Source organism: Ambystoma mexicanum, chromosome 1p (assembly GCF_040938575.1).
Source record: "Ambystoma mexicanum isolate Mex_15411 chromosome 1p, UKY_AmexF1_1, whole genome shotgun sequence".
NCBI lineage: Eukaryota > Metazoa > Chordata > Amphibia > Caudata > Ambystomatidae > Ambystoma > Ambystoma mexicanum.
Genome location: NC_090921.1, coordinates 275080802 through 275107135, shown reverse-complemented (window position 1 = coordinate 275107135; position 26334 = coordinate 275080802). Strand labels below are relative to the sequence as shown.

At 46.4% G+C, this 26334-nt stretch overlaps 1 protein-coding gene across 1 annotated transcript in view; it reads right to left on the bottom strand.

The window, feature by feature from the left end:
- Nucleotides 1–12363, bottom strand: part of THOP1 (thimet oligopeptidase 1) — a 295527-nt gene extending 283164 nt beyond the window's left edge. Inside the window, exon 1 of the mRNA XM_069646651.1 lies at nt 12218–12363. The gene's annotated coding sequence lies outside the window, so the exon portion shown is untranslated. The remainder of the gene's footprint in view (nt 1–12217) is intronic.
- Between the last annotated feature and the right edge of the window lie 13971 nt (nt 12364–26334).

Here is a 26334-nt window from a genome sequence, read left to right as displayed (position 1 = left end):
CATGAGGTGTAACAGCCGGGGCGGCTGGAGGCCCACTTGAGGTAAATTTGGGATTTTGGAGCTGCATATAGTGTCTCAGCTAGCGTACCCCCATCCAGGAGTACAGCAAGGGAGACAAGGGAGCAAGAGGCGCACCACATATAGGAGACAGTGACCGGTGGGGTCCTGACCTCCCTGTGCCAATCCGGAGGCGGAATAGAGGGCTAAAGTGACCATCTACATCCTTGGTGGGCAAGGAAGAATAAGGGAGAGGTCATTTGGTCAGGCTCAGGGCAGAGTGATCCTGGCACCACGGCCAGGAGGAGGGTCATTTGAAACCCAAGGAGGACAAACAGGCTCACCTTCACACAGTTAAAGGAGAGTTCCAACCCCAACAAACAGTCAAGGGTGGACCCACAAAGCGGCACAGGGAGGAGGTTCCTACACCCTGAAAAAGTGGCCAGAAGAGGACTGAAGGATGCGACAGGATATCAGGGAGAAGAGGGGGCAGGGCTCGCCTACGCACTATGTCCAAAAACAAGGGGAAGGACATGCAAGCTGCCCCCAAGTCAGTGAAGAAACCACAGGAGGGCAATCGGCAGAGACTCTGGTACCGGCTGGGTTGAGATCGGGGGCCCAGGGCAGGATTTGGGGGCGTTGGCAGGCACCGCAAAAGAATAAGTGGTCACCCAGGAGTTCCTTTGCTAATGTTTTCAGAATTTTGGGGGCAAGATAGCAAACGCCATTCAATCGCAGTTGAGCATGATGCGAGCGGAACAGTCCCAATTGTTGCAAGAGGTGAAGGGGGACATAACCAAACTAGAGGAGCGGACCAATGCAACGGAGAGTGCCATACAAGAGGTCGCTTAGGACACAAGGAAGATCGACGAGGTGGTAGTGCAATTAGCAAGTGTCACACACAACATCTAGACCCAGAGCGAAGACCTTGAAAACCGGTTGAGAAGATCTAACATCAGAACAAAGGGCCTCGCTGAGGCGGTGGTGGACAAGGAGCTACGCACGATGGTGCAGCAAGTGTTTGTGGACCTGCTGGAGGTGGAAGACTGGTCAGAGATAGAGCTGGACTGCATACACAGAATGAGGCAAAGAGGGGAGCGCCAGGGGCCAGACACAGATGTAGTGCTGGCCTTTACACTACTAAGGGCAAAAGGAGAAGGTGCTGGCGACTGCCAGGATGACCAGATCAATCAGCTACAATGGCTCGGAACTTCAGCTATTCCAGGACCTAGCCCAGACCACCTTGGTGAAGCGTAGGATGATGGGCCCGGTGGTGCGCGCCCTAATGCGAGCGGATATACGATATAAATGGATCTTTCCCTTTGGACTACTGTTCGAATGGGAAGGGAAACAGCATCAGCTACCTGCGAGGAAGTTACGAGGGTACTGAAGATTGAGGACGAAGGGTCACCAAGGCAAGAACAAAGACTGGTGAGAGAACCGCTCAAGAGGTAAATGTGGGAGTGGACCAAGCTTTAGACAAGGGGCTAAAATAAACAGGGCCCAAGTGGCCCGGTTTAACCCTCCCCTCCCCCAAACGAGGGGGAAGGAGAAGGTGCCCACATGCCCACCGATATAGAAGCGCCACGCTGAGCGAAAAAGGGGGTTACAGGAAGGAATATTGGAGCCCGCCTGGAGGAGGTAGTTAGGGGAAAGGTACCGGGGGAGGTGGGTCGTACAGGATGTCTTGGTTTATCTACAAGGGTCGGGGGGAGCCGCAAAGGTTTACTCTGGGTTGCTACAAGGGCTCAATTACTGGGATGATGGGTCGGGGGACGCTAGAGGATGGTTGAGCCTGCCCAGATGGGGGTGGAGGGTGTGAAAGTAGAGGGGGGATTAAGGGAAGGGGGAGATCCCAACGGCAGCCACTCATTAGTGCGAGCAACACAGTAAAACCACCATGAGAAAGAGGGAAGTGCTTTGGATGACCTCCATAAAAGTCAGGGGGCTTAATTCCCTGGGTCAGAGAAGGAAGGTAGAACAGTTCGTGGGTAAAGTCAGGAATTGTAGCCCTCCAAGAGATGCACGTTCAAAGGCGAGACCGGCATAAGCTGAAAATCAAGAGGTACCGCCATCTGTTCCAATCCAACGCCCCAGGGAAGACAGGGGGGAGGGGCATTCTGGACATCCTTCGCTTCCAGGTCAGAGATACAGAAGGGAGAGGGTAGGTATCTGGCAGCCTCTTTCCAATGTGAGAGGGGGACATATACAGTGGCTGCAATCTACAACCCCAATATGGGGCAAGATGTGTTGTTGCGGGCGACACTGACCAAATTGGAGACTTTTGCCAAAGGGCAGATTATATTGGTAGGAGACTTTAATCTGGCATGGGACCCAAGAGAAGACAGGAGTGCAAGGGTGTTACACAACCAGGTGGCGCCATCTGCCTGCTTGAACGAACTAAGGCCCAATTGGTGTTGGTAGATGGCTGGCGGGAACTGAGGGGGGAGGGGGCTGCCCATTTTATTCCCACGTTCATAGATCCTTCTCAAGGATAGATTACTCCTGGATTTCAAGTTCACTATTGGGTAGGGTCGCAGGGATAGAGCTAGGAGTGATCGCCCTGTCAGACCATGCACCCATAATGATAACCTTATATATGGGGCAGAACAAATCAGGCCTATGGCAGTGGAAGTTCCCTATCCACATCCTTAATGATGGAGTCCTATGCGAGGACATAAAGAATAAAATCTTGGATTACTTTGCACTTAACGCAACAGAGGGTCTACACGACCAGGTGGTGTGGGACGCAGCGTATCACCCAGACAATGGAAGAAGCCAAGGTTGTGCTGCTCCCAAAGATGGGTAAGTATGTCACTCTATGCGGTTCATACCGGCTGATTGCCATTCTTATCTAGACAAAGATCTACACCTAGGTTCTGGTGTCACGCCTGGATAAGCTCCTCCCCACAATGATTGATCCTGATCAGTCAGGATTTATTAGGCATAGGCAGACCTCGGATAACATTTGGCGGGTCGGTCATCTAATTGAAAATGTAAATAAATCTAAAACCCCTGCTCTTATACTAGCGTTGGATGACGAGAAGGCATTAGACCGGGTCAAATGGCCATTCCTCTTCCATACCATGCAGGTTACAGGATTCGGTTCTAAATTCCTTTCAATGGTAAGAGTCAACTACCGAATTCCCTCCTTGCGCCTGGCAATCAACGGGCAACTTTCCCAGAGGATCACGGTCTCATAAGGCACTAAATAGGGTTGCCCACTCTGCCCGCTCTTATACAGCACCTACCTGGAGCCGCTCTTGGCCAGCATTAGGGCCTCCCCGGATATTAGGGGGATTCTCTTTGGGGGTGATGAACAGAGTTGCAGCGTTTGCTGATGACATACTCCTCTTGATCACAGAACCAGAAACCTAATTTCCAGGGATCTCGCGGGAACTTCTCTTTGGGAAGTTGGCGTGGTTCAAAATAAATGTCCACAAGTCGGAATTATTAAACGTGACTGCCCCTCAGAAAATGCTCAGGAATTGCTGGGTATAGTACTCTATAGATGGGGGGGAACTGGCATTAGATATTTGGGGGTTCCAGATAACTGGATCTCTGGGTGCTATTTACCATGCTAACTACCCACCTTTGGCGGAAAAGCTGCACCGGCTGCTGGCGGAAGGGGTGCCCTTATCAATATCCTGAATGGAGAGGATAAATGCCCTTAAAACTGTGATTTTGCCATAATTCCAAAACTCCTGTACTATTTCACAGCCCTGCCAGTGGAAGTTCCCCAGGTTTCCTCAGGACGCTTTAAAAACATGTGGGGTCATTTATTTGGAACAGCAAGAGACCCATGGTAGCTATACAGATGCTAATGTCTCCCAGAGCAAGGGAGGGCTGTCAGCGCCAAACTTCTGCCTCCATTTCCTTGCGGCTTAAATCAGAGCGATCTAGGATTGGTTCAGGGCCGATTGCGGGAAGGTCGAGTGTCGAATGGACAAAGCAGTGATGGATTTGCCGCTGGACGAGGTGTTGTGACGACACAAGTGGGATAGACCTGCAAACATGTACCGTAGCAGGATAGGAGTCCTAGTGGGGGACTCATGGGATGAGCTGGTGCAGAGGGTGAACTTTACCACCTTCCCCTCTCAGCTGACGTTGCTGTTTAGGAATCCCCAGTTCACACCGGGTATGGAAAGGGTTGCCTTCAATGGGTGGGAAGCGACAGAGTGGCGCAAACTATGTGGCATGTTCTCGAGTCAGGACATTAAATCCTTCGCACAGTGCAAGCAGGACTTCGAGCTACATGGGGGGGAGAAGAGGTATCGCTACTCTCAACGGAGGCACTGGCTTACGAACCTAAAGGTCAGGTTAGCGGCCACGAGGGATCTCACGCCCTTTGAGCAGTTCCTAACGATGGGCACGGGAACAGGCATTTGGTAGGAGTGTTATATGGGATTATAGCAGATGGAGCAGTGGGAAACTGCAGTGGGACTTTGGACTCCATTATGGGCAGATATCCCCAAGCTCAGGCAGGCCATCCAGATTCAGATGAGGGTTAAGATAATGGGCCAGGCCGTGGAACTTCGTTTGGGTGGTATTAATGGAAAATCAGTATGTTAATTAATAACATTTATATTCCCCCGGAGACCCGATATCTTGAAGATAAAGAGGTCAGTGCCAGTTATTGCAATGTGGCAGGTTAATGCACTATGCTACAGTTAGCTAGCAACGTTAGAGGGAGCCGGTGGTTGGATTTCCTGAGAGATTGGGATTTAACTTTATTGCATGGGAGAACCAAGGGTGACTGTCCTGGGCAATACACAGGGGGTCTGGGAAATAAGCAAGCCACCCTTTATTACCTCTTTGGAAATAATACCTGCATTGAGAAAGTTCGGGACCTAAAAGGTTATACCTAATGCCTTCAGTGATCATGCGTTACTTGCATTGACCTTATCTGTACTAAATTCTCCTGAACACACCCTAGGTACAAGAGAGGTTAATACAAATAGTGCGGGTAATCGCATTTCCTGGTCAGTTAGACAAATTAAAAATGCCAATCCACTCCCGTCACAGCCATTTCTCGGTTGAGTGTTTTACAGGCTCTTGAGGTGAATTAATTTGAAGCCCTGTTAAATGCCCTTGCTACAGAAGAGGATACATTGAGGGGGCATTTGATGGCCACAGACAAACATATAAATAAATGTGATATCTGCATACAGGACGCTAAACAAGTGATGAGAAGGAGGCTAAAATTATTGAAGGGGGGGCGGCTACGAAGCTGGCCTCTAGTTCTAAGAAAATCAAGGGTGAGGTACAAGGGGTGGCTTAAACGCTGGAGGTTCTCAATAAATAATAGCTGTTGGCAGAATACAATGAATGCCCTCAGAAGTAAGGAGTATATGGAAGATCTTGGGCGATGCTAAGGGCGAGAATAGAAAGAATATTATAAACCCTATTAAAGAAGAAGTTTGGCTATGTCATTTAAGGAATAGTGGGAACACAGTCTAAAGTGGCAGCGACTGTAAAAGACATGGAGTTCATTATTTCTAGACTAAAGCCCACCAGGGCACCTGGCCCAAACGGGCTTGCCAGTGTGGTATTAAAACATGACCCTGGTGGGTGGGTCATCTTATTTGATGAAGTCTGCTCTTCGCAAACGATCCCCCTGCTCTTGGCAGCAATCTATTATGATACTGGTCTGTAAAAAAAGGGGATAGGCTGTTACCCAAAAACTACAGACTGCTATTCTTCTTGGATACGACTGGGAAAATATCCGGGACTCTTGTTCTAAAAGCACTACACAATTGGGTAGAGGAGCACCAAAAATACTCCAATGGGTTCAGACTGGTTTCCGACCTGGGTGTGCGACTAATCATAATATTAGAGCTTTAGACCAACTGGTTCGGTCAGTTGGAAGTAGGGGTAAACCTGCACTGTATGTCATATATGTGGATTTTCGGGCAGCCTTTGACTATGTTAATAGAGGCAAATTATGGCTAAAAATTGAAAGGTGGGACTGCCCCAAATGGCTGTGTGCTTAAAGGGCTTCACAAGAACTCAGGGGGATGAGTTAAGCTACACAATGTGGGTACTTTGTCTGCATACGTTGTGATCAATAGGGGGTGAAACAGGGATGTGGGTTGGCACCCCTGCGGTTCAATTTATATTTATGATATGGTATTTGTAACGCGCCTATACACAAGTGTTTCAAGTGTTTGGCAGACCTACCCCAGTATTTGGTGGGTGAATCAGGATGCTGCCCCAATATGGGTGGTGATTTCCTTGCATGCTTTATACTGATGATTTAGCAATGTTTAAATCACACGTTTCGCTGCATTAGGACTATTTGTGTTTGAAGAACTAGCTCAGTTTGCGATTCAGAATGATTTAGTGATAAATATGGATAAAACCAAAATCATGTTAAACGCAGCAAGAAAAGTTAATCAGCCTATTTTGGTGACAAGTCTGGGGGTGTTCGATTACGTGGAGAAATATCCTTATTTAGGGGTAGATATAAGCAAAACTAAGAATTATGTCCATGTAAGAGAGGCTAAAATGAGAAAGGCTCACCAGCTGACTCACCGGATTGTTAAGTTTGGGGGCAACAAGCAGGATTTTCATTAGAAGGTGTGATAGTTTTTAAATAAGCAAAGCTTCTGTCCCGTAATTTTATATGGACTAGGTGCAATCATGATGCATGAATTGGATTGGCTTGATATTCTGGAAGGTTACTTCTGGAAAAAGGCTTTTAAAATGGCTCCATCTACCCTGCGCTTAGAGCTGGGACTGATGTCATTAAAAGGCCAACTGTCAAATAGAAGTAGCTAAGTCCAAACCGAAATGCCAGCTGTTGGCTGCAGGCTGCAGATTGATTGGTGAAAACAAGGCAGTGTGTGTTTACTGCATTGAATGTGCAATTATTTGAATAAAAAAAAAATAGGGTGGTCTCCTGTATTCAGCTTTGGTACCGATTACATTACTTTAAGGGACATTTTTAGGGAAAAGATTAAAAGATGGGATGGGGTAAATAATTATCTTCACTTGTTTACATTACACACCGACTGTTATGTTGCTAATGTTACCCATTGTTTACTACATGCACAAACCTACCTTTGTCAAAGTCTGAACGCAGCGGTTCGCAAGTTTATTGCGGACAAATCAGTTACCTTTGCTAGTTTTCAAAGGGGCATTTCTGAAACTACAGCTAAAAGATAGGGTTTTGTATTGTCACGATACGCAAATTGGTGTGGGCCCTACAAACCAAACGTTTGTTAAGCGTTCTTTATGGCGGCGTCCCTGCCAGTTGCCATGGCACCTGCTATGTCGGACGCGCATCCGCAGAACGCTTAGCGTCCTGTTGCTTGGGCAACAACACAGGACGGCATGACCATGGGATCGCACCGAAACATATTTCCATTTTGTCCCCCTTCCCTGCAGCACTTCCGATTGAAATTGTTTCCACGTTGCTCCGTTCTATTGCCTTCCTGAATTGCCACCCGTTACCGACCCTGGACTGCTTTATAGATTGCTTTGTTTACTCCTTGTTGGCCGCATTAGTATTCCTTCCCTCCGCCCCCAGAACGTCCTTGGATTGTTTCTGCTTGCTCCATAGTTGTTTTACAGCAAATTACTGTTTCCGAACTCGAACACCTGTGGTACTCTTCTGCCTGTTCCTTGCTGTTCGTTTCTGATCCTCACATTCTGACTACGGAACTCCCTTCAGCCTGCTCCTATCTGCGTTTATTTGAACCTTGATCTGTATTCACTTGCTGAAGTACCCTTGTAAATCCCCTTTTTCACTCACTGGATTGGATAGTCAAAAAGATTTAAGGGATTTCTCCATAACTGACTTGGTCGCTATGCAGTATTGATCCTGGAATGGATATTCCCCATTGAAGTTTAGTGCGCTCTCGTTCCGTTCGGGATAGGTCCTACTAACCCACTAATCCTTTCTTCGGTCACATCTCCAGTGTTGGTTTCTACGTCCACCTTCAGGATTCTGGATAAACGCACGTCCTGCACACGCCTGGGATTGACACGCGCTTACAAAGGTTAGTGCTCAACTGGCCCTTAGCGCTCTTGTGTTCCTTTAAACCTTCCTTATTTGATATCCTCCTTTTTTTTTCCTTAGCATGGCGTGTAAGGAAGGGTTGAGGAGACCCTTCTTGGGTTCAAAGCGTGTCTTGGCGGAATCCGTCAGAGTTCACTCTACACAGCTTCCAGGTGCCTGATCCCTTATATGCGAGTACGACATGTATTTGTAACACTTAAGGGAAGCCTGAAACCACGAACAGAGTGTGTTGCTTTGGGCTCTAGCCATCTGCGTCTACCCGGGAAACGTGCTTGGGAATTTGAGTCTGTAAGTACAAGTGAGTTTTGGGACGTATCTGAAATTCTCCATATAGACCTTAATTGGGTATGGCGTACTATTGTTAGAATATTAGCCTAAGCGACAAAGACATGCCATATTTTGATGTTTTGATGTTTTATGCACCAATTGTATTTCTAGTCTTTTAGGACATTTTATGGTAATTTCTAACAAATTAACAATTGAAAATGTGAATTTTAAGAAATGTAATACAATATTTTATGTAATTTTGTAAAGGTTCTTTCAGAACCATACACAAATAAACTGTAAACTGTATAATGGTCCAATGGCATCTCACTGTAGAAAAAAACGACATACATTTTTCTCAACTGCGTCAGCGCTCTTCTGGAGGGGATGTGGGGAACTGGGATTGGGACATGATCTGTGCAGAATTTAAAAGTATTTTTGGGAGTCAGATGCCAGACAATATTGGGGTGGTCATGATGGGAATGGGCAGGGGTTCTGGAAAATCTACCTTCGAAAGCTCAAAGAAAGACATAAGTCACCCTGATAGTAGCAGCAACGCTTGTGGTGGCACAAATGGAAACAAAAAGGTGCCCTCACAGAACACAAATGTGTTAGTAAAATCTGGAACTTTGTGGCACTGGAGTGGGTGATCTATTCGATTCAAGGGGGAATCGCCAAAGGTTTCTCGCAGACTGGGACATTGTCCTGCATCACCTGCAGCGGGGTAATCTTGCGGGTCACACAGTGCCTGAGGAAAATGAGATTACTGGTGTGAGTACCAGGAATCTGGGAGGAGATATGGCTGAGGTTTCTAGGGGAGGCAAGAGCTATGGGGGGGGAGGTCTTAAAATGTGCAAGGGCCCGTACTAGTGAGAGCGCTAGCCACTCACAGAAACTTGGGACCGGGACACATCTACAGAGTTTATGGACTCGGGGGTGGGGGAGAACAGGACTGGGTGCATTGTTGGTTACATGTTTTCTTACTGCTGAAAATGCCAATAAAATTTTAAAAAATTAAAAAGTGCATTGTTACTGTGCTGCCCCCAACATTCACTCGCTTATTCACACACAGCATTCACTCAGAGGTGACCTCCCACACATTTATATCCCCCTGCACCTGTTCCAAATAGACACAGGGAAAAGAAATGTCCCTGTGCTTTGAAGTGCACCGTTTTTGAAAATCAGAATTTACTTGAAAATGTCCAGAACCCCCTTTCCACCCTCTGCCTTGTGTAGTTGTGCATTTGGTGGGGGAAAGAGTGCCTCAATGTGCACAACTATGATGCACACATTTAAATGCCCTTTGTGCACGGTTCACCACCTTATTGGCGCAAGTGTAGTGAATGAACATCCCATCAGTTGCACCAAACACGTTTTGAAAATCGTGGCACGACATGATATGACATTTATAACGCACCTGTACACAAGTGTTTCTAGGTGCGACAAGACAAGGGAGAGAAGACTGAGGGAGGACAAGACAAACGATCTTACTAGGCCTTGAGTCATTCAGATCGTTCAGAGCGAGGACAAGAAGTGCAAGGGGAAAGGGGTGGGGGAGTGCAAGGGAGAGGTGAGGGGAAATCAGGGCAGCAATGCTCTGAGTAAGTGCAGCCAGGGCAGTGCAGCTCTGGGTAGCGCAGCTCTGGGTAGCGCAGCAGGGCAAGGGACTGTAGGGTTACAGTTACAGCCCCTAAGTGCATGGTAGGCCCGGATGTAGTGCAAGTGTGACTGATCAAGAAAGAGCCTGGTACCCATTGAGACTCTGAGGGTAGACAAGCAACTAGTCGGTACAACATACAGGTTGGTCAGCATGGGAGGGAAAGAAAGCAGAGAAGAGGAAAGTTTTGAGCTGCTTCCGGAACTTCAGGTGGTCCGGTTCAAGTTTGAGAGGGTGCGTTCATTTCAGAGGGGAATTAGGAATGGGAAAGGGCATACGAGAACGAAAGTGTGCATGTTTTTTTTTTTACTGTTTCTGCAGTCAATAACCCCAGATTTGCTCATTAGAAGGCATTGTGCTGAATACCACTAGCTCCAGAGCAGATACTGTGAATGGAATCGTTAGCCCCAGAGTACGTACTGTGCATGCCATCATTCAGGTATTCGGTCATATGTAACAGATTAGCAGGTACTGTATCAAACGTCATTAGTTCCAGGGCAGCTATTGTGTCTGGAATCCGGATCCCATTTGCTCCAGCCAGAGGATGTGATGGGCCTTTACCATTAGCGCTAGAGAAGGTAGTGTCTGCTGATATTCATCAGGGTGTTATTTCTGCGTCAGCAGCCAGTAAATCTAGAACAGGCACTGTGCCTGCAGTTATTATAGACAGAAGGGTCATTATACCTAGAGAAATTACCGGATCTGCAGCCATTAGCCCTCGGGAATCACTACTTTCAGAGTAGGCACTGGATCTGGAGACAGTACAGGTCTGCAATCATTAGCGGGCGCAGGTATTAAATAGTCACTTCCACCAGACCATGGTCTGTGAAGTAACGCAATACTGTTGCTGCGTCTGCGAGCATTCCTGAACTGTACCGTAAATGATCTTCGGAGCAGCTACTGTGTCTACGATACCAACAACAACAGGCTGCCATGCATACCTGCCTAACCTTCGGGTTTATCCCGGATACTCAGGTTTTTCACACTCTTCTCCGGGTCTCTGGGGAAGAGCTTGGAGTCCCTGGGTTTTCGCAGCAGGCCCATAGTAGCTGCTGCTCTGAGGCTCGTAAGGGCTGGCGCAGTCAATATTGAAGCAGCTATGGTGGCACTTGCTGCACCTGCATGCCCGAAACAGGTGTTTTTTTAATTGTCCGTGATTTCCTAATTAAGGGTTACTTTTACTTGTTCCTACCAGGGAAGCACTGATCAAGGGCTTGGTAAAATGTTAATGAGATGTCGCAGCAGGGCTATATAGGCTGCAGGCATTTCCCCCCTCATTCTCTTTGATTCTTTTAAGTAACTCACTTGGCACGTCTTATTGCAGGCATTAGCAGACAAGTGTGTGGGAATGCTCAATTTTTCTATCAAGCCACAGCTCACTAGGATGGGTTGCTTACCATTTAAAAGCCCCATAATCTGCATCTATGCTAAAATAAATACCAGAGTAGCAATGCATACTAGTTTGGGCCATGTCTGCTTGGCTGGCATGAAAACAATGTGTTTACCCTTTATGAGGCATTGCACATCTTTTTACGTCCTGCATAACAAGATGCATGCCAGTGTGAAATTACTGAACTGCATTCTGGAACTCGAAGTCTTGTAGTTATAATGGGGAAACCAGGGGTATATTCCCAGAATTAACTTAAAAGTGGCTGGAAGGTTGTGTCCAAATGGAATGGTGTGCGGGTGCGCATTTCAAAATGATGTTTAGAGGTCCGCTTTCTTGCAGCTGAGAAGATCTGCCTGCACATGTTAGCAAAAATACCTTCATCTGGATCATTAGTGTAATGCTTCCAAATGCAAAATGGCCCTGTAAAAATGGTAAATGCGTTTTTTTGAGGGCAGTTCAATTTGAAGCAGTTTTGTGCACATAGCCGATCACACATTCAATATAGTTTATCTTTTTGACATTGGGGCGGAGCCCTGTGTAACTGGGCGGAGTCTTGTATGGCTATGGGCGGGGTATAATTCTCAGGGTTTTTGATTTACAAATGTAGGCAGGTATGCTGCCCTGTGTGATTTCAAAACCAGATGTTTATTAATTCGTGTACTTACAATTTATTTCAAATTTCAACATGAGATAAGTACAATTCAACGAGTTACAGCTTTAACTGCAGCCTCTTAATTACACGTGCCTTTCCAGAGGTTGCAAAAGGGTTCCTCTTACCAGTATAACAACAAAGGTGTGAGAACGATCTAAGTTAATGGCTGCTAAAAGAAATACATATAAATAATAATAAAACATTTAATACAAGAGCTGGCTCGCATACACTCACCCGATGCTGCCTGGAAACTGAAAAGGAGCGTTTGGTTGGTAAAGAGAGGCCTTATAGTTCTTTCATTATCATTAGAAACACACATTTAAAGTTCCTTTGAGACCGCTAGCAATGCCTGTTTGTTTAAAAGTCTGCCAACAGTTTCTGAAATGCCTTTAAGGCGTGATGACGTATTTTACGTGTTTCTGAAAAATGAAGTAGTGACGTTTTCACGCAGGACGTCTACTTGCGGGAGGGAACTGGCGACGGATAGGATGGGAACTAGCCACTATCGTGGCGATTGGCGAATAGACTTAGATGGGGAATGAGTACTAGATGGCAAGCAGCAGAGGTGGGATGCGGCGGGAGCCAACACGTCTGCTCTGGAATTGGATGCGCCGAAGCGCGCGAGTAGTAACTGGAGGGCCCGCATATCTCTCAACTTCGTTTTGTTACCCCCAAGGCGGGTAAAAACAAACGTTTTTACTTTTGTCGGGTGAAAGCCCTTTTATTTATATGGAAGGATAGAGATCTGCTTTCCAGGGTGGGTGACACCTTCCAAAAGCGTTGAGAGGTATGTTAAAGTTGCTCTGACTGGGCGAGAGGAAGCTTCTGACGGGCACGTGTGAGGTACTTGCAGAGAGAAGTGGATTCTTGTAGAGAGCAGTGGAGGTTCAGTTGGTTATTTGTTTTTGCTGATGGAGGACACCTCGCAGGAATGGGATCTAGTGATTCTTGATCTGAGTGGGAGTTGGATAAGCCACAGGATTTGTCTAGGAGCCGGCCTCCTGTGGATCTGGTGGGTGTTATCCATGGTGTCACTGTGTTTTCGGGGCACTTTGTGTTGGAGCATGTGGAGGCGGAGCCTCTCAGTTCTGAGGTGGTGGGAGATGCGAGTGGTGTCTGGCGTTGGGTCTTGTGTAATGAGTAAGGGTGTTGGTGCTCCGGAGGAGAAAGCTTTTGGGAATCTTGTGGCCAGTGTTGTGGAGGGTCGGGATTTCAGGCTGGTGTGCCCGATTGAGATTGCAATTTCGGTGGAGTGGCCTCGCTCGCCTAGGTGGATCCGTAAGGTGGGTGGGTGGGTGTAGGCTTTTGGTTTGCTGTGAGTCTTGAGCAACAGATCATCGCATTGTGTTTGCGCAAGGTGATGGTGATTCCGGTGATGTGTTCTGTGCCGCCTGTTCGTGTGGCTGATTGTAAGGGGCTGATCTATGGTGTTCCGGATAGTACCGACTTAGTCTTTTTGGTGTCTGAGCTTCAGGGTGTTGGTGTAATTGGGGTGCATAGGTTGGGTCCTAGGAATGGGGATGCGATGGTGGTTTTGACTACTGTGTTGGTGTAATTGGGGAGCATAGGTTGGGTCCTAGGAATGGGGATGCAATGGTGGTTTCGACTACTGTCTTGGTGTAATTGGGGAGCATAGGTTGGGTCCTAGGAATGGGGATGCAATGGTAGTTTCGACTACTGTCTTGGTGTTGTATCAGTCTGGAAGTGCCCTGGTTTTTGTGGATTGGTTATGAGAGGTTCAGCGAGGTGAAGTATGTGCCCCCTCCTTTGCAATGTTTTCGGTGCCAGAGGTTTGGTCATGTTGCCGGTGTCTGTAGAGGTGAGCAGTGTTGTGCGAAGTGTGCTGGTGGCGGCCACGATGTCATGGTGTGTTGAAGTGAGACGGTACCTGTTTGTAGAAACTGGTGGGGGTCACTGTTTTATGTTTAAAGGGTGTCCTGTGTATGTGCATGAGGTTCTGGTACAGTCCAAGAGAGTGTCTCACAATTTATTTTATGCAGAGGCAGTTCTGAGGTTGCCAGCTGATGGTGTGGATCGGGTTGGGAAGGTTTGTCTAGCTGGGAGTGGGATCTTGCCCCCTTCAGTTCTTTTTGTAGCTGGTGTTGTGCAGCCACTGATGGTGGGTGATATATTGGTGATGACGAAAGTTTTCGTTGTTTATGATAGATGTTATTCATTCTTTTCAAATGCAGTGCAAGACTGAAAAATGGATGCTCATTGTCAAGGCGGCTGAGAGGTTTTTGGGCATTGTTGGCTTTACGAGGGAGTAGTTACGTGTGATGCATATATGTCCCACCTATGCCTCGTTACTTATAGTATTTCCATCCAGCACTGGCAGCATAGAGCGCCATTCTGCCGTGTACTAATAACCATGACCAACATGACATGCATTGTGCACATTTTTATTTTTGTTATGGGCATACAATTCTAACCGTGTACCTCAGCACATGTTAGAACCTCTGCACCAACCACATTCTATTAAACAGGCCCTGCACAACATGATTATAATTCTGTCATAGACGCGCCCTGCACCATGTGATCTGTATCTTGCCTTGCATTGCATGATCTGTATCCTGTCATATATATATATATATATATATGCCCTGCATTGCTTGATTTGTATCTTGCCTTACATATGGCCTGCATTGTGTGATTTGTATCTTGCCTTGTAATGCGTGATTTGTATCTTGCCTTACATGTAGCCTGGATTGCGTGTTCTGTATCTTGCCATATATATGCCTTGCTTATTGTGATCTGCATGCCGACATACATACCTGCTAATCAGTGCAACCCCTAACATTGTCCTTAGCCCATGTTGCTTCAAGTGCCCAGCCTTTCCCGCACCATTAGCTAGCAGCAGTCACTTCTCTAGTATGTCCTTAAGCATTAGAGGCGTGATTAGACATCTGACCGTAGTATAAATCACTACTAGATTAGCCATGCGCCTCCCCTTCATAACTTGCATCCTAATTTTCATCAGTGCCACACTCATGTTCACCAATAGCAGTAGCACCCTTTTGTCACCAGACATGGACCTTGAGCTTTCCTCCATCGGACCACATACCTCCCTCAGGATTCCTACCATCCTGTCTTCAAGCAGCACCTGATGTCATACATCTCTTCTCTGAACCCACAGATAACGGATCGCACCCCCCATCAGGATAACTTCAACATTATCCACAAATGACAACTAAACATCTACTAATGTCTCCACTGCAGATTGATAACCCCACGCCTGCCTTACATTGCCCTAGGCACAATCAATCAACGACTATACATAGAACAAATACTCCATGCCTAATGAAAAAATGGAAATCTTAGACTAAGCTCAAGATTCCCATCGAGTCACACCCCTCCTAACCAGAGACACACCACCAACATAGGCAAATCGTCTTAATAACCCAGTGAACAATGCACCCTCACCTAAACGCAGCATCACACAATCCAAACACAAACTGGAAAACACTCCCTCATTAATCAAAGGAGCTCTCACTCATGCCAGATCACTGTCAGCCCATGCCCTTGACATTGCCAACTACATAACTACACATCACCTCAACTTCCTAGCTATCAGAGTCCTGTCTCCATGCCGCCTCAGGACCCTCACTCTCTCTTGCTGTCCCGGATAAATACTCCCATCATCCCCCAGGACAGAGAATCTAATCTAACCAAAGGTGTGTCGCCTTCATCTCAAAAGCATCATTCGGCCTTAGGATCACTACCAACCAAACCATGTCCTCAGCTGAACTATTATCCATTAAGCTACCAACATCACCATCCCGCACAATCGCCCTCCATCTCCTCTATAGAACCCCTGGCCCCACATCCATGTTCGTAGATGAAATCTAACACTAAGACAAGCTCACAAATCAACCTTATGGGTGATCTGAACCTAGGCTTTCAGGACCCCAAGGATTCCAAGGCACTGGCCCTCGCCAACACAATCACCGAACTAGGATTCCTACACTGCATAACTGAACCAACACACAACAAAGGCAGAACCTTAGACTGGCTCGCTGATTTCAACTGCAACATTAGTATTATGTCCAATTCACCTTGTGCTTGGTCAGCCCATCACATGATCTTTCATCATAAAGGACGATATTCAGCCCAACCAACAAAACCTACCTCCATTCTTTAATACTTGAAACAAACGTAATATAACGACAGAAACTATTGCCTCTACTCCTGCCAAACATCAGTCCCTCAACGACACTCCCCGACCCAACTGCCATAGTAGACCTTTATAATCACACATTACTTAATGCTATTAACACCCTAGCAACATTAAAATTGTGCAATTCTAAACCCGCGAGCACATCTAAATTCTTGGTTCATCCTGCACCTCAGGTCCCTGTGCAAACTTAAAAGAAATGCAGAAGCCTTCTGGAAAAGCCTACCTTCTTTAGACAACAAGGATAATTTCTCACTAGCATCCCTCAACTATAAAGAAGTTATTATCCAGGCCAAAAAAGATAATGACAATGGCCGTATCACCAAAGCCAATTCTACCACCAAGGAACTCTTCAACATTCTCAGAGAGTTAACATCACCTGCCACATCACCAGACACATGCACCAAAGATAGCTCTTGGTGCACCAATATTCAGAAAGCACTACAAGATAAAATCATCTCAATGCTTCAAAGTAAAATAGAATCTAAAAAACTCAACTTCACTATTACTACAGACATACTTACTCCCCCGACTCCCGACATTCCAAACTCAAATTCACACAATCCAATTTAATTTCTTCCCCCTCTCTACTAAAGAGGTTGAGAACATCATCATGAAATTAAAACCCTCTAAATGCCAGGGAGATATTTGCCCTGCTCCCATCATTAAAGAAGCAGCTAAGGAACTTGCCCCTTTTTATCACATCCCTTATCAATGCATCATTCAGATCTAGCATAGTACCCAATAACCTAAAGGATGCCTGGGTGCTCCTGCTACTAAAAAGCCCACTCTAGACTCAAATAATCCATCCAACTATGGACTCATCCACAGTACCTTTCCTACTAAAAATATTGGATGGAGCAGCATATCTGCAGATACATCATCCTCTAGAAAAAATCACCTTCTTGGTCTTAGACAATCAGACCCAGACATGGGACTGGAACCGCGTGCTAATTGACCTCAAGACCTAAAAGACAAAGGCAAACTCGCCCTTCTCCTCCTAGATCTGTCGGCAGCGTTTGACCTAGTAAATCACAAAGTCCTATGTAACCATCTAAAGTCTGCGTCACTCTTCTCTGACAAAGCCAATGCTTGGATCCAGTCGTTCCTAAATAACAGATCTATGAGGGTCTTTGCACCATCAGCCTCCGCAGAACCAACACTTGTCACATGTGGAATCCTCTAAGGCTCATGCGTGTCCCCAACATTTATATAATGTGTTCACAAAACCTCTGATGATCTTGACTATTTGAGTGTCGTCTACACCGACATCCAAATACTCATTCCCATCACTGGAGATTATACAATTGACAGCAAAACACTGAATGACATCTAGATAGTCGTACAAGCCTGGATGGCTAATCATGGACTCTGTCTTAACGACGATAAGATAGAGTTGCTCCTCCTAGGGTACCCAGCTAACCTCAACAAATTAGATAAAAATTCACTGTCTTCAATATTGATGGGAACATAATCAATATTTCCAATGATGTAAAAACCCTCGGCATTTACATTGACTCTGCTCTCACATTAACACGACAAACCAATGCAATTGCATCCTCTTCTGCCTATACCTGTAAACTAATCACTGCCTGCCGACCATTCATCACTAACGCAAACTGTATCACAGTAGCCAGAGCCCTATTCTTGTCATAACTTTATTGTAATGCTCTATATTTGGGAATCACCCAACGAAACTTAAAAACGATGCAAGTCATACAAAATAATGCCATCAGATCAGCAATGAACCTCCCAAGGTCACAACACATCTCGGAAATCAGACGCAATCTGAATTGGCTATCCATCAAGCAAAGAATTGCACTCAAAACCCTATCCCTTACACACAAGTGCCTCGCCAACAGGGCACCAAAGTATGACTAACAGCCTCTCGTATAACATACCTGCCCGTCGCACTAGATCCGCTCACACACCTCAAGATCCACAGGTACAACCTACAAAGAGCAGGAGGGATTAGCATCCCAGTATTAGCAGCCAAAAGCTAGAACGCTCTCCCTTTAACACGAAGATCTGAACCCTCTTATCACATGTTCAGGAATAATGTAAAGCTATGGCTTCACAAGCAAGCATGCAGTAGCTCTTTGTGACACCGCCAACCTGAAACTGCTTCGCATTAACACTGCAACCATGACATGCACAGTTATTATTATTATTATTTATTATTTTACTAGTTGCTTATTTTACTATTTACAGTTACTCAAAACTATCTATAAATATGTAATTTTTGTATAAGCTTCATCTTCGGTACACCACTGTACCCTTTTTGATCTGCCCTATGTAATTATTTAATGTATGCAAATTTGTAAACTGTAATGATACATTTATGTAACATGTAAGCGAAAGCGCCCAGATGCCTCAGGGCTTGGTGCGCTCTACAAATAAACTAAACTATTTGAATGAGGTATTGTGTAGGGGGATTGTGTGAGGTGTGGTGGCTGTTTTATGGTGTGGGTCTCCCAGTAGTGGAGGTTTGTTTTTTGCCTGGTTGGTTTGTATCTGCATTTGTGAGAAGTTTGGTGAACAACATCTGTTTAGATGGAAATCATTGGGTCCTGGTCTCTGGGAGCCACCCCAAGAAGAAGAGAATCACGGGAGGACTCCATGGCGTGCACAAGCAGGTATTTATTTTTATCTTTTATCGTGTATTTATAAGACGCTTGTACATCTCAGGAGCACGAGCGCTATGGCATGAAGTTCCTTTGGCATGAATTCTGTAACTTTGCTGCCTTTTATGAGGCGAGGGTTTCTGATTTGGGGGGAGATGTGCCGAATTTACTGCGCAGTGCATTGAGCTGTACCACGGAGTCTGTACCACAACATGCTTTCTTCGCCTCCCCATTTCTTCCGCTGTCTGTCTGTATAGGTGTCACGACTCGCTCCCTTCGCTCCCGTTCCCGCCACTTGGGGGCATGTTTTGGGGCTTATTCCTTGCTGGACATTTCCTCCGAACCTAATGCCACAGTGCTGTAATGAATTGGGAGCGCTAAATCCTTATTTTCCAAACTACTTCCCTTCCGGATCCATTCCAGGTTTTTGGCAGCCAGCATGCTTCTTTAACCAAATGACTGTGCTTCCCAGAATGCCTGGCCCACTGCTCCACCTCCACCCTTGCAGGACAAGGTTGGGTGGAGGATAGGCAACACCTGTGGCTGCAGGTGCAGCAGTCAGCACACCTGAGGCGTGTGCTCGTTAAACAGCTTTAAAAGCCTCAGTCTCACTTCAGTCCAGCGCTGGTCATCGATTGCAGTGTTCCTGTTTTTGACTAGTCCCTGGTTCCTGGTTCCTTGCCTTTGTACCTACTTCCTTGTTCCTGTTTTCTTGTTTCCTCCGCCCTGAAATTCGGATTCATGCGCTAATTGATTTCTGCTCCCTTGATTTCCCTTTTTGTCTTCCCCTGTTTGCAGGCAGCAATTCTCAGTGCTTTCCCCTTTTAGATGCAGCCCAGTTTGTCTGTGTTCTATATTTCTTTGACTCTGTCCTTTGCTGCTGATACCCATTTGCCTTAGCCTTCCTCTTAGTTTAGTTTCCTGTCTTTTCCTTGGAGGGGTAGGGAATAGTTTGCATAGGTTATTTCGTTTTTCCCTGCTCCTGATCCTTACTTTCTAGAGGATCCATTCCATGTTTTCCATTGCACTTCTGCATCCATTTCCCATTTGATCATTAGGTGTGGTGTGTGGTGGTAGCTAGCTCCTGTGTGAATGCTTATGTTTTCCCCTCTAAGTTGTAATCCCTATTCCAACTTAGGTATTTAGTTTTCTGCAGCGGATCACGCTCCGCTGCCTTCCAGTCTCCGCCCTTGCCCTGCGGGCTCTCCACATTGCAGCGGATCTCACTCTGCTGCCTTCCAGTCTCCGCCCTTGCCCTGCGGGCTCTCCACATAGCAGCGGATCACGCTCTGCTGCCTTCCAGTCTCCGCCCTTGCCCTGCCGGGCTCTCCACATTGCAGCGGATCTCGCTCTGCTGATTCCCAGCCTCAGCCCTTGTCCTCTGGGCTCCCTGCCCGGCAGCCTGCCTCACTCCGACTGCCTTCAGCCCTTGTCCTCTGGACCTCCCTACTTCTCCCATTGCTGTTATAGCCTTTCTGGGTCCCAGATTCACCAACAGGATTCGTGGGCTAGCTGACATTCAAGAGGTGTATCCCGTCCTCGTGAGTACAGTTCTTAAATTCACTTATGTAATACCATCAAGAGTGTTAGTACACAGATCCTGTCATTGCTTGCCCTCCACGTGGGTTTAGCGCTGTCAGTACCTGTAACAGCAATTGGGGGTAAGGCGCTTGCCGACTTTCCTCGCGGTCAGGTGCTTACCCCACATCCTTTTTCATATATTGGTTTTGACGTCACACTCTATTTGCACTCCTGGGTTCTAGCATACCTGAGTCGTTGTTCCTGGGTGCACATTTCCCTTGCCATATTCGCTGCCTTTGTACTCGCCTGACTAATCCTGACAATAGGACACAGTTCCTTAATTTCCCTGTGTTGTCTCACTGACTAGATGTCTGCATGTATGCTATGCTTTGCCTCAAACTGTGCATGGCGAGCTACTGGTCCCCAATGCACATGATCAGTCAGTGCGACGTAATGGGGTCGCGGCCACAAAGCAGGAGATAAACACAGTGTGGGCGTGCGCTTTCCTGCATTTGGATCCTGCGTCCAGGCTGTGTTGTTTCGTCCTGCTGGTGCCGCCAGCGTCATCTTGCCTGGTAAGGGATGCTGCTTCTCTGCTCACCCACTCCATGGTTGGAGGGGATGTCGAGAAGCAAGCGTTTCAGGCCTTTACCCCTGTGGACCCACGAAGGCAGAACATCTGGGGAGAGGTGGCGAGGACAGGGGGCTGTATCACTGCAAAGCTGATTCCTGCCTGTGCCCCTCTATCTCTGCCCCCCACCTTAGGAGTCACAGGGGAGGGGAGGTGAGCGTGGACGGAAACACACATTGTCGGTGATGTATGATATCTGGCTCCCCCGCGGCAGTTTGCTGCGATCTAGCAATCTGCCGTGGGGAGCCGCATATCGTACAACACTGGTCCGCCTACTTTGGCTGCCCCTCTGCATCGTCACCCCTCTGGTCCATGGGCCGGCTCTGGCCGGTTCCGAGATTTCCGGACCCATGCCTGCCTCCGCCCTCACCAGGGAAGCTCGGGGTTCGGTGACCTAATCTTTGCTGTGCTCCTTTACTCAGCCATCACCTGTGCATTTCCTGGCTCAGTTTGCTCATCCCGTTTGTTTTCTTCTGCCCTGAAAGGGCCACTACAGGAATCAATGGACCATTCTACATGCTGGGCACCTTATTGTTCAAATGTGCATTTTACACGTTCATAGGGAAAAAAAGTAATTTCCAAACTTACAAAAAATGCTACTGAAACTTGAGTTAACCAGTTTTCGTTGAAATGTTTTTTTATTTAAAAAAAAGTGTCAGAGCACCACACCATTACTCTGTAATTTGCATGCCCCTTGCTTTCTGTTTTTATCACAGGTTATATTTATAAAGATGTTATGTTTGTCAGACTAGTGTAGCGGAGTGAAATGAAAGTCTGATACTGCAGTTAAGGTAAGTGAACTTCTTTACTAAGTTCTAGTGACAACGTATATACATCAGGTAAGTCCAAGGATAAGTAAGTAGGAAGGTACACAGGAGACATCTACCGGCCTCCACTCACAGGCTGCTTCACTCCAACTGACATTCATGGAACTTAGAGGGGCACTCGCACCACAACATTCCACAGGCATACATTCCACCAAGCATTCTCTCAAGCAAGCATTCATGCAGGACCAAGGCACGGAAGACAGGATGCAGCATATCCCCCACGTCAACAGAAACCAAGATAAAGGTACGGAAATAAGCACAAGGGGAAATGCACAGGGTAATGCGACCAAAGTATAAAACCAACAACTCTCTGGCCACCTCCACTCCAATCCAAATTCCACTCGCTCCATTCCAAAGAACAAGGAGACACGCGCCCACCTCCCTTGTCCCTTCAATGACCTACAATGAAACCAAGCAACTATGCCAAACACTCGGAAGTCTGTCGCAGCCCTGACAGACAAAGGAACCAGCCCTAACTCTCAATACACCACAATTCCAAAACCGCACCCTCATTCATCCTGCTGCCAACAACTAAGGTGCACTGAAACGAAGCACACCCATCATGTTCTACAATTCTAATAAAGAAAAAATGAGCAAGGATCAAAAGGCACAAAGCACAGGCACCCACTGCTGTGCACAAGCGGGTGTAGAGGACCACCCCCAAAGGTGCCGGTGTCGGCACCCCAACATTTGTGGCACGGGTGGCAAAACACCCCTAAAAACTAGTGCCGGGTTCCAAATGACATTAGTCACTCGGGTGATGGAACACCCCTAAAAAAACTGACATCCTAGCAAGAGATCTCACTCACACCCAGGTACATTCTCACCAAAGTGAATCACGATCAGTGTATTAGAACACAGTATTTGAAGCTAAAGTGTAAATATCCAGGCCCTAGTTTTAGGCCTCCAATTAATTTTTTAAATACACCTTTGTGCCCTGTGGAATAAAAACGTTAATGCATAGCTGTAATATCAAACAATGGAATAAATCCATGCCAAATGGTTTGCAAATGATCTCAACAGAGGCCACGTAAAATATACTGAAGATCGGCCAAAATCATACCCAAGCCCCAACCGTAACCGTGCAAAACAGAACTGCTTGAACTTTAAAACAGGCAGGACCTAAGTAAATCACAGGCCTCGCATCACAAATGCAACCAATTTAGAACTCCCTGTTGTAAACAAAGTTCTCTGAAGAATGCCCAGAAGTCGGGATCAAGTTCTCCTAGAACAGCCATGGAAGTGCTACCCTGCTCTCCAAACAAAATGCGAGCAGCAGTAAACTTGGGTCTCATCCCATGAGGGTATAGCTCGTTTCTCGCTGAAACACAACCTTCACAGAGCGCAGACCCCCTGTCGCAGTACCTTGAATATCCATGAGAGTGCAGCGTTGGTTGCCCCTCAGCTTCTGTGCCCATGCCACCTCCATTACTGGTTTCTTTTCTGAAACAATACTGTATTCTTGAGCAACCCCCGCCGAATCCTTAACCACCAATCACCTTCTTTGATTTTGTGTTCTGTATTAGAATAGAAGATGGAGGGTGTGCTGTTTCAGTGCACCTTAGTGGTTGGGAGCAGGATGTATGAGGGTGCTGTTTTGGTATGGTGTGGAATAGTGGTGTGTGCGCCAGTTAGTTGCGCAATCCTCACTGCTACGTGCAAGGCTCGCCACGTCTGCCCCCGGCAGACTGTTGTGTTCTAAAGGCTGACCCTTTTTCTCTCTAAATCTGAGAGCAAATGACAGATCCTCACTAGGACTGCTACCGGTCCCCTTCAGTGGCCAGAATTCTTCAGGGTGGGCCCCACTGGGAAGTGCTGCACCAGTGGTGTAAACTATAGGGTGGCCCCACTGGTAACTGGTGCTCCAACTCCTTAACATATCTCCTAGGCTGGAATTACCAGCTGCCTTCAGTGGCCAAATACTGCAAAGTGGCCCCACTGATGCCATAGTGAACTTGACAAGGTATATACATCAGGTAAGTCCAAGGGTAAGTGAGTAGAAATATACACAGGAGACATCCACCGGCCTCCACTCCAACTGACATTCATGGACCACTCACACCACAACATTCCACAGGCATACATTCCACTGGGCATTCTCTCAAGCAAGCATTCATGCAGGACCAAGGCACAGAACCTAAGACACAACTGGTTAATCGCAAATAAAAGCTTCCGTTGTGCTGACAGCAGTTATTAGGAAATTAAACTGGGTTCATGGGTGCAACATTTGATTTTCACTACAAGGGCAGAAATACCCCAACCCACTGTCGCACAATTTTTAGCACTTCTTTTTTTATATAAGTAATTGCAAAAAGTTATTAGGTGAACAGCTTTTGCACATATAACGTCCCAGAAATGCCTGTCAACCTGCTGAGCTACCCCGGTAGCCACCTACTATAGAGCAAGTCTATGCATCCCTTGATGTACTAAAAACCACTGCATTACCAACAATACTTTGGGTGCACCACTGCCATAGAAGTTATTTAAAGTGAAATTCATGTATATCTTCCTGCTGTGGGTGCCAGGCCTTTGCCTGCATGGGGCACCATATGTTGCAGTGAGGCCAGGGGCCCTTGGTCTGGCACGGCAGCCGCGGCAGTCAGCTCCTACTTCAGTGCTGTCAACAAACTGCAGTAAAAGCTAAATGGCTATTACTCAATGTTTCCGTAAGTTGGCTCGGTGGGTTAAGCACTACTGTGTCGGATTCTATGTAAAATATGTAGATGAATGATTGGAATGCCAACAGGCTGGACTTTTCAACTATTCTAGGCAGGGAATAGAAAGGGTAAAATATAACCAGCTGTTTCTCTCGCTCTATCATTTCTTGTCCGTGACTTGTATGAGTCACGTTTTCAGGTATGTGCTCTGACTGCTCTCTTCTCTCTCAGCAAGCTGGGGTGGACTGGCCTATAGGGAACTTTGGAGATTTCCAGGTAGGATTCTGCACCCTAGGTCCCTTTTTGTGTCCTGGGGAGGATGTGCGCTGACTGTCTTAGAGTGTAGTCCGCAAGTAATGGTTTTCAATTGAAAGAACACAAATTTGCTCTAACATCCCATCTAGGACAGCAAAGTCTGCAGCAGCAGTGGCACCATCAAAAATCCTGACATCTGTAGTAGGATGTGCCAAAGGTAAGTATGCCTTTTTTTTTAAAAAGTATTTTTCTGTGGGTGAAGGTGGGGCAATTTTAAAAGTATAATTAGGAGTCACAGTCGGGGATTTGAAACCTATTTCTCATGTACAGTTTGGGTGCTACTGAATGTTCACGTCTCGTGGAAGTTGCATTTACAGTGCACTGTGTACTCTCTCCTGTTTTCCCAGTGATTGGCCCTGCTTATTAGCTGATGCCCAACAACCAAGAGCTAGTTTTAGCCCCTGCTCATCTAATCTTAATTTTGAAGTCTCAGGTAGACCCATGTATCCTTAACTGTTTGTTTTCATTGCAGCAGCATTGCACCAAGCGTCAATGTATCAACCCACCTACTCCCCCCTCACCTCCCACCAAGCTTTTCACATGGTTTCTTTTGAATCTTTGCATGTGGTGTTTGCCATTGTTTAAATCTTGTGGGGGGCTTTTTTAAAATTATTTTTGCCACCCAGTATTTCTGCCCCATTTTTGCATTCTCGTTCCCTCCCCGCACCCTAACCTTTTCACAAGTTTGTGTTTGCCATCTTAAATCTTACTTTTATTTTCTTTCTTTTTTTTTTTTTTTTAGACATTTTTCATTTTTGAAAACTTGAAATGGTAACGTGACACCCTGGGGGGTTGAAATGTTTTCACAGGTTCAGGCGCTCCTTTTTGCGATGGATTGTTGGTACTAAGTGAAAAGATCTTTTTCAATGTACTGATGGGGAACAGGGGGGGTGCAATTCAGAAAGACTGTTCCGTGACCACTCAGAGTGGTCCCCCTGCCACAATAAGAAGTTCTAAAAAAACTCAACGCAGACAACTTGCGCCCCCACCTTTAAAAGGCCCTGCCTAGCACCACCTTTCTCTCAAGACCCAAATATCTGCTATCTTCAATGATACTCTCACCAATGCCATAAACTATATAGCCCCACTTGAAAGCAAGAAGGAAAAAAAATCATTTCACTGCAACTCTTGGTTCTCGGAAGAACTCCAAACCCTCCGAGCTCAAAAGCACCAGTCGCTAAAAAACTGGCAAACGGATCCGAGTGATCTAAATAAGAGCCTCTTCAAACAAATAGCCCTCCAATATAAAAAAGCCATTTTAGCAGCAAAATCCAACTCCTTCAATGATAGGATCTCAAAGGCCAACTCCCAAGCTAAAGAACTATTCTCAATCTTTAATGAATTAGTCACTCCTCCGGCTACGGCTGAAGAGATAACTAAAGACAAAGCCTGGTGTGCCAGCATTCAGTCCGCCATGCTCAACAAAATAAAACTCCCCTAGAACAAAATCCAAAACCACTGCAAAGCCCTCCCAAACCAAAAAACCAACTGCCCTACACAAGACAAGCGTAGTAATCTCAATCACGCTCAATTCTCCTTCAAAAACGTCACTGAACCTGAGGTCCTTAATCTCATCAAAAACCTCAAACCATCCCTCTGCAA